Source organism: Sphaeramia orbicularis, chromosome 12 (genome assembly GCF_902148855.1).
Source record: "Sphaeramia orbicularis chromosome 12, fSphaOr1.1, whole genome shotgun sequence".
In the NCBI taxonomy this organism is placed as follows: domain Eukaryota; kingdom Metazoa; phylum Chordata; class Actinopteri; order Kurtiformes; family Apogonidae; genus Sphaeramia; species Sphaeramia orbicularis.
In genome coordinates, this window is record NC_043968.1 from 19,177,539 (window position 1) to 19,185,806 (window position 8,268).

General features: G+C 36.2%; 1 pseudogene; it reads left to right on the forward strand.

Annotated features, from left to right (window-relative positions):
• LOC115429210 (multiple C2 and transmembrane domain-containing protein 1-like) overlaps window positions 1-626 on the forward strand; it is a 56,403-nt pseudogene extending 55,777 nt beyond the window's left edge.
• The last annotated feature ends 7,642 nt before the right edge of the window (window positions 627-8,268 follow it).

The following is an 8,268-nucleotide window of genomic DNA, read 5'->3' on the forward strand; positions in this document are numbered from 1 at the left end:
AAAAAGTGACTTTTTCACTAACATCTATCATTAACTGAAAATAAACCAAGTGTCTCCATCCACTGTTATTGATCCAACTCCATGGGTTTTACTGGTGAATCAATGCTGTAGAAGGTGACGGTGTTTCCATAGTAACTACGGAGCCCCTGAACGTCCAAATGGGTCATATCTGATGACCATGAAAAGATGACAAACTGTATTTTACACCAATTATTTACATGTATTGATAGGATTAGTGATCACAGGTATTAAACAGTTTAGCTCAATAGATGGTTTTGGTCGCCAGTGGATGTTTGGGTCTTTATGGGTTAATTCTCATACCTGAAAAGAAAAAAAAAAAAGACATAAGCTCACTAAAATGTATTAACACAGGGCATATGACCATGAGGAACCAGGGTTAAAAGAAGTACTATTGTGCAGATGGCAGTGTGTTTGCATCAGTGTGTGTTGTTGTTGTTGGACAGATGCAGTACCGTGAACTGAGGGTGGATCCAGGACAAAGCCCCAACAAACGCAGAAGGACCAACCCCAGCTAAATGCACAGCCATACGGATAATCAATCCTGTTTGTGAATGCACCAAAACAAACAGTAAACACTGTAAACTATATTATTTATATATTTCTTGTATATTTGTCTTTAGAGGTATGTTGTTTTTGTGTTTTTAAAGTTGTGTTATGGTGGGAAGACACAGATTTATTTTCTAAATCTTGTAAAAAAAAAAAAAAAAAAGTTTAAAAGATGTTTATGAGGAAAAAAAAAGTTAATTTGGAACTCATTTATTTTTTTTAAAAAATCACTTGGCAGGATGATCCTGAAACTAAATGTGTTGATAATGTATGTTATGAATGCACATGTATGTGTTACAAAGAGCATGTATGAAGGTGTGGTGCTGTTGCATGGAAATGTTGAATTCTGTGTTTTTCTTTATTTTTTTTCTGCTATTTTTATTGTTATTTTAAAGACAAAGCTGCATGTTATTGCCGTTTATTCCATAACAGTATAACAAGTTCACACGCACTCATACATGACATAAAATCACACTACATGTTGCATGTTAAATGTATGAACCTTTCTGTCATGTGTGTGCAGCGACATGAGCTGGATTTCAGTCGGTGGAATGTTACCTTTTTTGTGCTATTGGAGGGTCTACATTATTTTCTGTTGTCATTGACTTATTTGCACATGTACCAAATAATATCACTATGCTGGTTTATGTATTTATCCCCAATGATGCAGAAAAAACAAGGGCTGCTAATGAATATTTTTGATGATGTGGCTGTAAAATTTTAGAGGACAACCTCAAATGTTTTGTTTTATTGAACACTTTAAATGAGAAATTCAGTTTACAATGAAATAAAAAGCCAGAAGAACAGGAAGAGTCACATTTAAGAGGCTCCAATCCTAAAAAATAATAATATTAGTTTGTCTACAGTGGTGGTGGAGGTGCTTCTTTAACCGTAAAGACCCAGTGCTACTTTTATGGCCATTCCAAAATATTTTTTCTGTATTCATTTACCTGTTCTTAAGTGATTTATCCATTTATTATGACATTATCCTCTGTATTTGGCATTTTTTCAGTCATAAAAGCTCAGGTTAAAGTTAAAGTTGTATTAAAAAACTATACATATATATCAGAAAACTGAAGAAAAAAAGACTTTTTCAGCAAAATACTGTATATCATTAACTGAAAATAAAACAAGTGTCTCCATCCAGTGTCGTTGATCCAACTCCATGGGTTTTACTAGTGAATCAATGCTGTAGAAGATGATAGTGTTTCCATGGTAACTACGGAGCCTCTAACATCCAAATGGGTCATATCTGATGACCAAGAAAAGATGACAAACTGTATTTTACACCAATTATTTACATGTATTGATAGAATTATTGGATCAACAGGTATTAAACAGTTTAGATCAGTAGATGGTTTTGGTCATGGGTGGCTGTTTGGGTCTTTATGGGTTAAACCACAAAAGGGAAGATCCTAACTTTTGTTGATGAACAGGACACACCAAATGATTCAAAACTTTGATGATAATGTCACTATGGAGATGAACCATTATCTCCTGAGCTGGATTTCAAAACAACGATCTCATCGGATTCACTTCAACATCTTAGTGTTTTTTCCTCAATACTCTGCTCTTCCAATTCATGTAACATCCAGTTTATTTTGGACCAAGTGTGAGCATTTAGCAGTGTTACTGTGATTCGCGTAATTTGGGATGGACTTTCCTGCATGACTGTGTAAGATGCTGTTTGTTGTGTGTGTGTGTCAGTCTCTTGCATGATGAAACATAAAATATATTCAAGTGCATTTATAGAACTATATGAATGTGCATTCCATCTAATACCATGTGTCTGTTCCTTGTGTGTCACGTCCATATCATGTCACACAAATGGTTGATAAAGGACACAACCTGATGCATTTAATGCGTTTTATTTGCAGTTTGCTCTCTACAACAAATGAATACTTTAATTATTTTACACTTCTTGTTTTCCCTGTTGCATTGCACTGATGCAGAATTATCACTGCGATTGTAATGAGAGCAGGACTGACTGCAACGACCGTGTAGCATTATTTATCTGAGAAAACTTATAAAGCTGTTTATACACAGATCCACGTGGCTATTGTGTGTTTTGTGTCTTTATCATATGAAAGTAGAAGCAGTGGTAGAAACAGTAAAATTAGAGGTGAAGCTACTGCTTTAGATCATTAGACCATTATTGCACTTTTAACCTTAATTTAACAGAAAATATTCAATAACATAAAAAAATCTCTCTTAGCCAGCACACAGCTCACAAGAATGTAGACAATATTGCAGCCAATCATACACATGCATATGTACAGGGTGGGGAAGCAAAATTTACAATATTTTGAGGCAGGGATTGAAAGACAGTGTATGACCAGTTACTTTATTGAAAGTCATGAGAATTTATTTGCCACAAGAAAATTGACATAATAGAAAATGTTTTATTCTATGTGTCCTCCTTCTTTCTCAATAACTGCCTTCACATTTCCTGAAACTTGCGCAAGTGTTCCTCAATATTCGGGTGACATCTTCTCCCATTCTTCTTTAATAGTATCTTCCAGACTTTCTCGTAATAGTTTTGCTCATAGTCATTCTCTTCTTTCCATTATAAACAGTCTTTATGGACACTCCAACTATTTTTGAAATCTCCTTTGGTGTGATGAGTGCATTCAGCAAATCACACTCTTTGACGTTTGCTTTCCTGATTACTCATATGGGCAAAAGTTTCTGAAAAGGTATGGGTATGATTATGACATCAAATATGTTTGGTTTCAAAACAATTGACGCAGTGCCAGCTGAGAAAAAACAACTAAATGTTCATTGTAAATTTTGCTTCCCCACCCTGTACAGAAATATCATGAAATACAAGTCAGGTATAAATGACAAATATAAAGAAAAATGGAAAATGTGTAAATGAACTCAGAAAAACATCTATAACCAGATATGTCTGCATCTGGTTCATTTAAATCAATGTGTCTAATGTGTCATTTTGTATTTGAATCCAAGCAGATGAAGCAGCATTCTGTTTTTAAAAAATGGATTAACACAGACATTTAGCAGTAACTAAACAGAATACAGTACATTTAACACTCCACACAGTTGTATTTTAATAAAATGTACTTAAAGCACAGATTAGAAGTAATCAAAAAGACGTAATGAAAAAAAAAAGAATACTATTTAATTCGTTTTTAGAGGCTGCAGGCAGCCACAGTGTTGAAAATTGCTTAATCAGACTTATAATACACATTTTAGCTACGAACCATAATTTCTTTTCAGTTTAGGCAATTTCATTAAGGCAAAGCTTTTTTTCCTTTATAACATTAACTTGTGCGAACGTCCTCAAGCTTAGTCTATGATAGAAAAATGTGCCTGTATTTCTCTGCAATGGAAGAACACAAATTGACTCTTTGCATGAATATAAGTTATTCGCTAATAAAGGTATTTGACTAATAAAATGCAAATAATTATACTTCAGTGTACCTCATAAACACATGAATAAAAAATCTACAAAAAAATTAAAAGCAAAGGATATGAAAACAAAATATTTGTCAGTCAAAACTTTTGGCCACAACTATACAGAGTTTGTAGGCACATGAAAGATGTGTCTGAGGGTGTCTAAAATATAAATTCAGCTAATTATAGAAGATTACCAATATGTCTGTACAAAAACTAGAGCAGATGATAATAAACAGCCTCTAAAACATTGATTTTGCTTTTTGATTTAGGTGATTCCCAAACTGACTTACATAGTTGAATCTAACTTTGTAAAAATTCCCTTTCCCTACTTAAGTATGTTCACTTCTGGCAATTTGTTTTTACTTCATAGTGATAAGAGTAGTAAAAGTGTACTAAAATATTAATTGGTGACAGTATGCTACTCAGAAACCTCTTCTACATGTCCAAAAGTCTCTCTATATCTGTTCTATCTGTGCTCAATACCCACCAGAACATCTCATGACTCTATATATGACTGATCTGCCATTATGTCAGTTTATGCTGCAGTTTACTGATGCATATCAATACACAAACTCACACTTAACCAAAAATAGTCCACACTGAGAGAGAACCGCAGAGGGTAAAATGAGGTTCCTTTATCAGTCAGGAAACTGTCAGTGATCTGATACTGAAGCGGTGAATCCACCCCAGTCAGGTTTCAGGTCAGATCTCTGTGTGTAGTCCAGCTTCTGCCAGCAGAGGGACTCCAGACTCCAGGATCAGTGGATCTACAGGTCTGCTCCAAGTTCTTCACACTCCATTTAGAATCCATCATCTGACATTGTATGAAGTGACTCCCTTCACAAAGGAAACTCTCAAGTCAAGAGCATGTGTTTTTATGAAGTATTTTCTGGCCTTTTTGCCTTTATTATATGCACAGTTACCCAGACAGTGCACATTCATGTGAATATATATTTTTGTCTTAGTAATAGTAGTTTATATTATTTTTATATTTTTACGCTCATTTCCTTTTGCATGCTATTTTTTAGTGCTAGTTGGTTTTGGTTGTTTTAATTTCCTAATTAAATTATTCTATTTCCATTTTTATAATTTATACCTGTCTTAAAGGTCCCATATTATGCTATTTTTCAGTCACGTCATATAGGTCTCAGAAGCCCAAAAACATAGTATTTAAGTTTGTTCGCCCCAAAATCATCCTTTGTTCGGAGTTTCAGCGGTCGAAAAAGTCCCACTGACCAGCCCTCCTCAGAACAGGCTGTTCTGGGCCTGCTTCCGGATATGCAAATGAACGCATCTGTCCACGCCCCCCCCTCTCTGGGAGAGGACGCGGCTTACGCTAGCGGTACTACGCGCTAATGTTGACTGTGAAGCCATGGCTCATCTCGTCTACAATACACATGTCTCAGACAGAACGTCTTTCCAAACACTGGCTTTCTTTGCCTTGAGGGTGATTGAGCCCCGACGGAAAACGGCGGTGTTGTGTCGGGTTCGTGGACCTGACACGGAAAGACGCCTGCCGCCACTAATGCAGGCAGCTGCTAACAAGCTTGATGCTAACTCTACTGATGCCAACCACAAAAGGCCCGTGTTCAAAGTAGTTCTGTTGAATGCTCTTGATATTATCAGCTCTTGCATGTTAACGGGGACGCAAACGTTAGCAGCAGTAACCGAGCTATGTTAGCTGCCATGCTAACGTTAGACGTACACATCAACAACCACCAGCTTATCCGTAATGTAGGGTTATGCAGTAAAGATACAAAAAAAATGAGAAGAACTTACATCTCCCACACTTGTACTTGGGTCACGAAGCGTTGGTACTGCGTCCTTCTGGATTCGGAGTCTTTGTGCTAAGCCGGTGTCGGATAAAATGGACCTTGTAAAATTTGGACCTATTTGGAATTTGCGCACGCGCGGGTGGTCTAGGGGTAACTACTAAACAACACGCAGACAAATTAGGGGTCTATTATACGTATAAAATATGTACCGCGGATTTTCACGCATGCGCAAAATCGGCAGTGTACAAATTTTATAGGGGTCCATATTTATCCCACACCGGAGCTGTATGGGCCCATGTTCGAAAAACACTCGTCCGTGAAATGCCGGGCACACACATACAAGCGTTTGGGAATGTTGTTTGGTACATGACCATCAAAGATAGAATCCAGCCACTTTTTTCGGAGAGGCTCGGAAGTGGGGAGCAAAAATAAACTTTCGTGTTGGTGTGTGCAGCCAACAACACCCAACTTGCGTGTCTCGCCTTCGCCATGTTTGTTGTCCAAGAGTACTTTGCCAGGGGGGGCTTACCTTTTCATGCAGGGTGGGGGCACAGTCAGGGGGAGGAGTTAAATCCGTTTATGTCGTCATAAGCGGACCCAACTCAAACTCAGCCGTTTGAGCAGGCATTTTCACAAAATGTGGTGTAGCAAGGCAGGGAGGAAACAGACAGTTTTCAAATTCGAACCTCATAATGAGGCTACTGCAACACACACTATAAGAAAACTTTCGCAAAGTGAGATTTGCATAATATGGGACCTTTAAATTCTCTTGGCATTCATTGTAGACGGCAAAATATGATTTTCATTGTAAAGGGAAACCTGTTTCTTTACTTTACACATGACAATAAAAGGCTTCGAATTGCTTTATTAGAGACAGAAAGAATGGGGACTGACGTGTAACGCTGGACCTGGGCCAGGAACTGAACCCTGGGCTATGTGATAAGGCCTTAGACCATGTGGGATGTGTCGTATAAGGTGAACCACTAAAGAACCTCATATCATCAGTGGATTAAACCACCACCTGTGTTTGGTCTGGTTTCATAACACTGGTCTACAAGTAAAATACCTCCAGAATAAAAATAGTGAAGCTTTTACCAAGTTTCAGTCATGAACAAAGAAGAATTAAGTGAAAAATGCTGGTTGGCTGTAGTTTGGATCCAAATGTGAAATGTGTGAGAATTCATGAGAAATTGGGTTTTACATTCACTTTACAGGTTCTTTCTAGTGGAAGATCCATGAATCTATTATATAAATGTACATAAACCAATATGTGTACATTGAGAACCTCAACTAAGCAGCACTGTTATCATTTGTTTTCCAATTCATATTATTTTATAAGTATGTAAGATTTAGCACATTTTATCTCTGAGACAGATCATTTCTAAAAAAACAAACAAACAAACAAAAAAGTAGACCAGTGTAACTAAAGTATATTTAAGAACACTCTTTGCATGACTGTCAGAACAAATCCTTCTAAAATCTCACTGGAAAAAGGGTTTTAGAGGAAAATATTTGCATTTTTTGTGTGGTTTATACTGTCTGTTATATGTATCTGCTGAAAACTGATAAATATAACCTGACATCGTTTTCACATCAACAAGTTAAAGATGTTTAATATTTAAACATGAACAGTGACACAATCAAAAACATTTTCCCATTCTTAGTTGTTTTGTTTTTTTTTGTAACTTATATTTTATGAGTTTTAAAAGAACAACAACAACAACAAAAAAAAACACAACAACATAAATAAATAAGTCTGGGTAGCACAGTCTTATCAATTATTTTGCTTTTATAATGTCCATTTTTTCCACTTTTTATTCATTTGCGGTTCTTATAGTCTCAATCTGTGTGTTAGTTTTTCCATTAGAAATATGTCCTCGATCGTAGTTATCCATTGATCCTTTGATGGTACATTCATCTTCCCCCAATTCCTTGTTATACACTTTTTTTGCAGCTATCAGCATCACCTTTACCAAATATTTATCGTATTCACGTATAGTGTCATCACCAAAGTTGCATAAATAAAGAATTTCAGGTTTCTTTGAATTGTGTATCCTAATACTTGACTTAGGACATTGCAGATCATTTCCCACTATTCTGAAAATTTTGAACATTTCCAAAAAACATGAGAATGGTCAACATCCATCTCCCCGCATTCTCCAACATTCCTGATGCCTCTGGAACTGTTTACTTTAAACTTGGGTGTAATAAAAAATCTTATAAGATTTTTCCAGGCAAATTCCCTCCATGTCAGAGAGCTAGTAGTTGTATGATGTAATTTCCACATGTTTAGCCAATCTATATCATCAATTTCTATGTCAAATTCTCTTTCCCATTTCACTTTTACATAGTAAGTTGTTCCCATTCTTAATTTTTATCTGGGACCAGCAGTATACTATGTACAAATTCCCACATATGTATTTTTAATCTGGATTCATCTTGACTATTCAACAATACAGACTATAACACAGCTTTAAGAAATGTTAAAAACTTTGGGTTGAGTATTTTG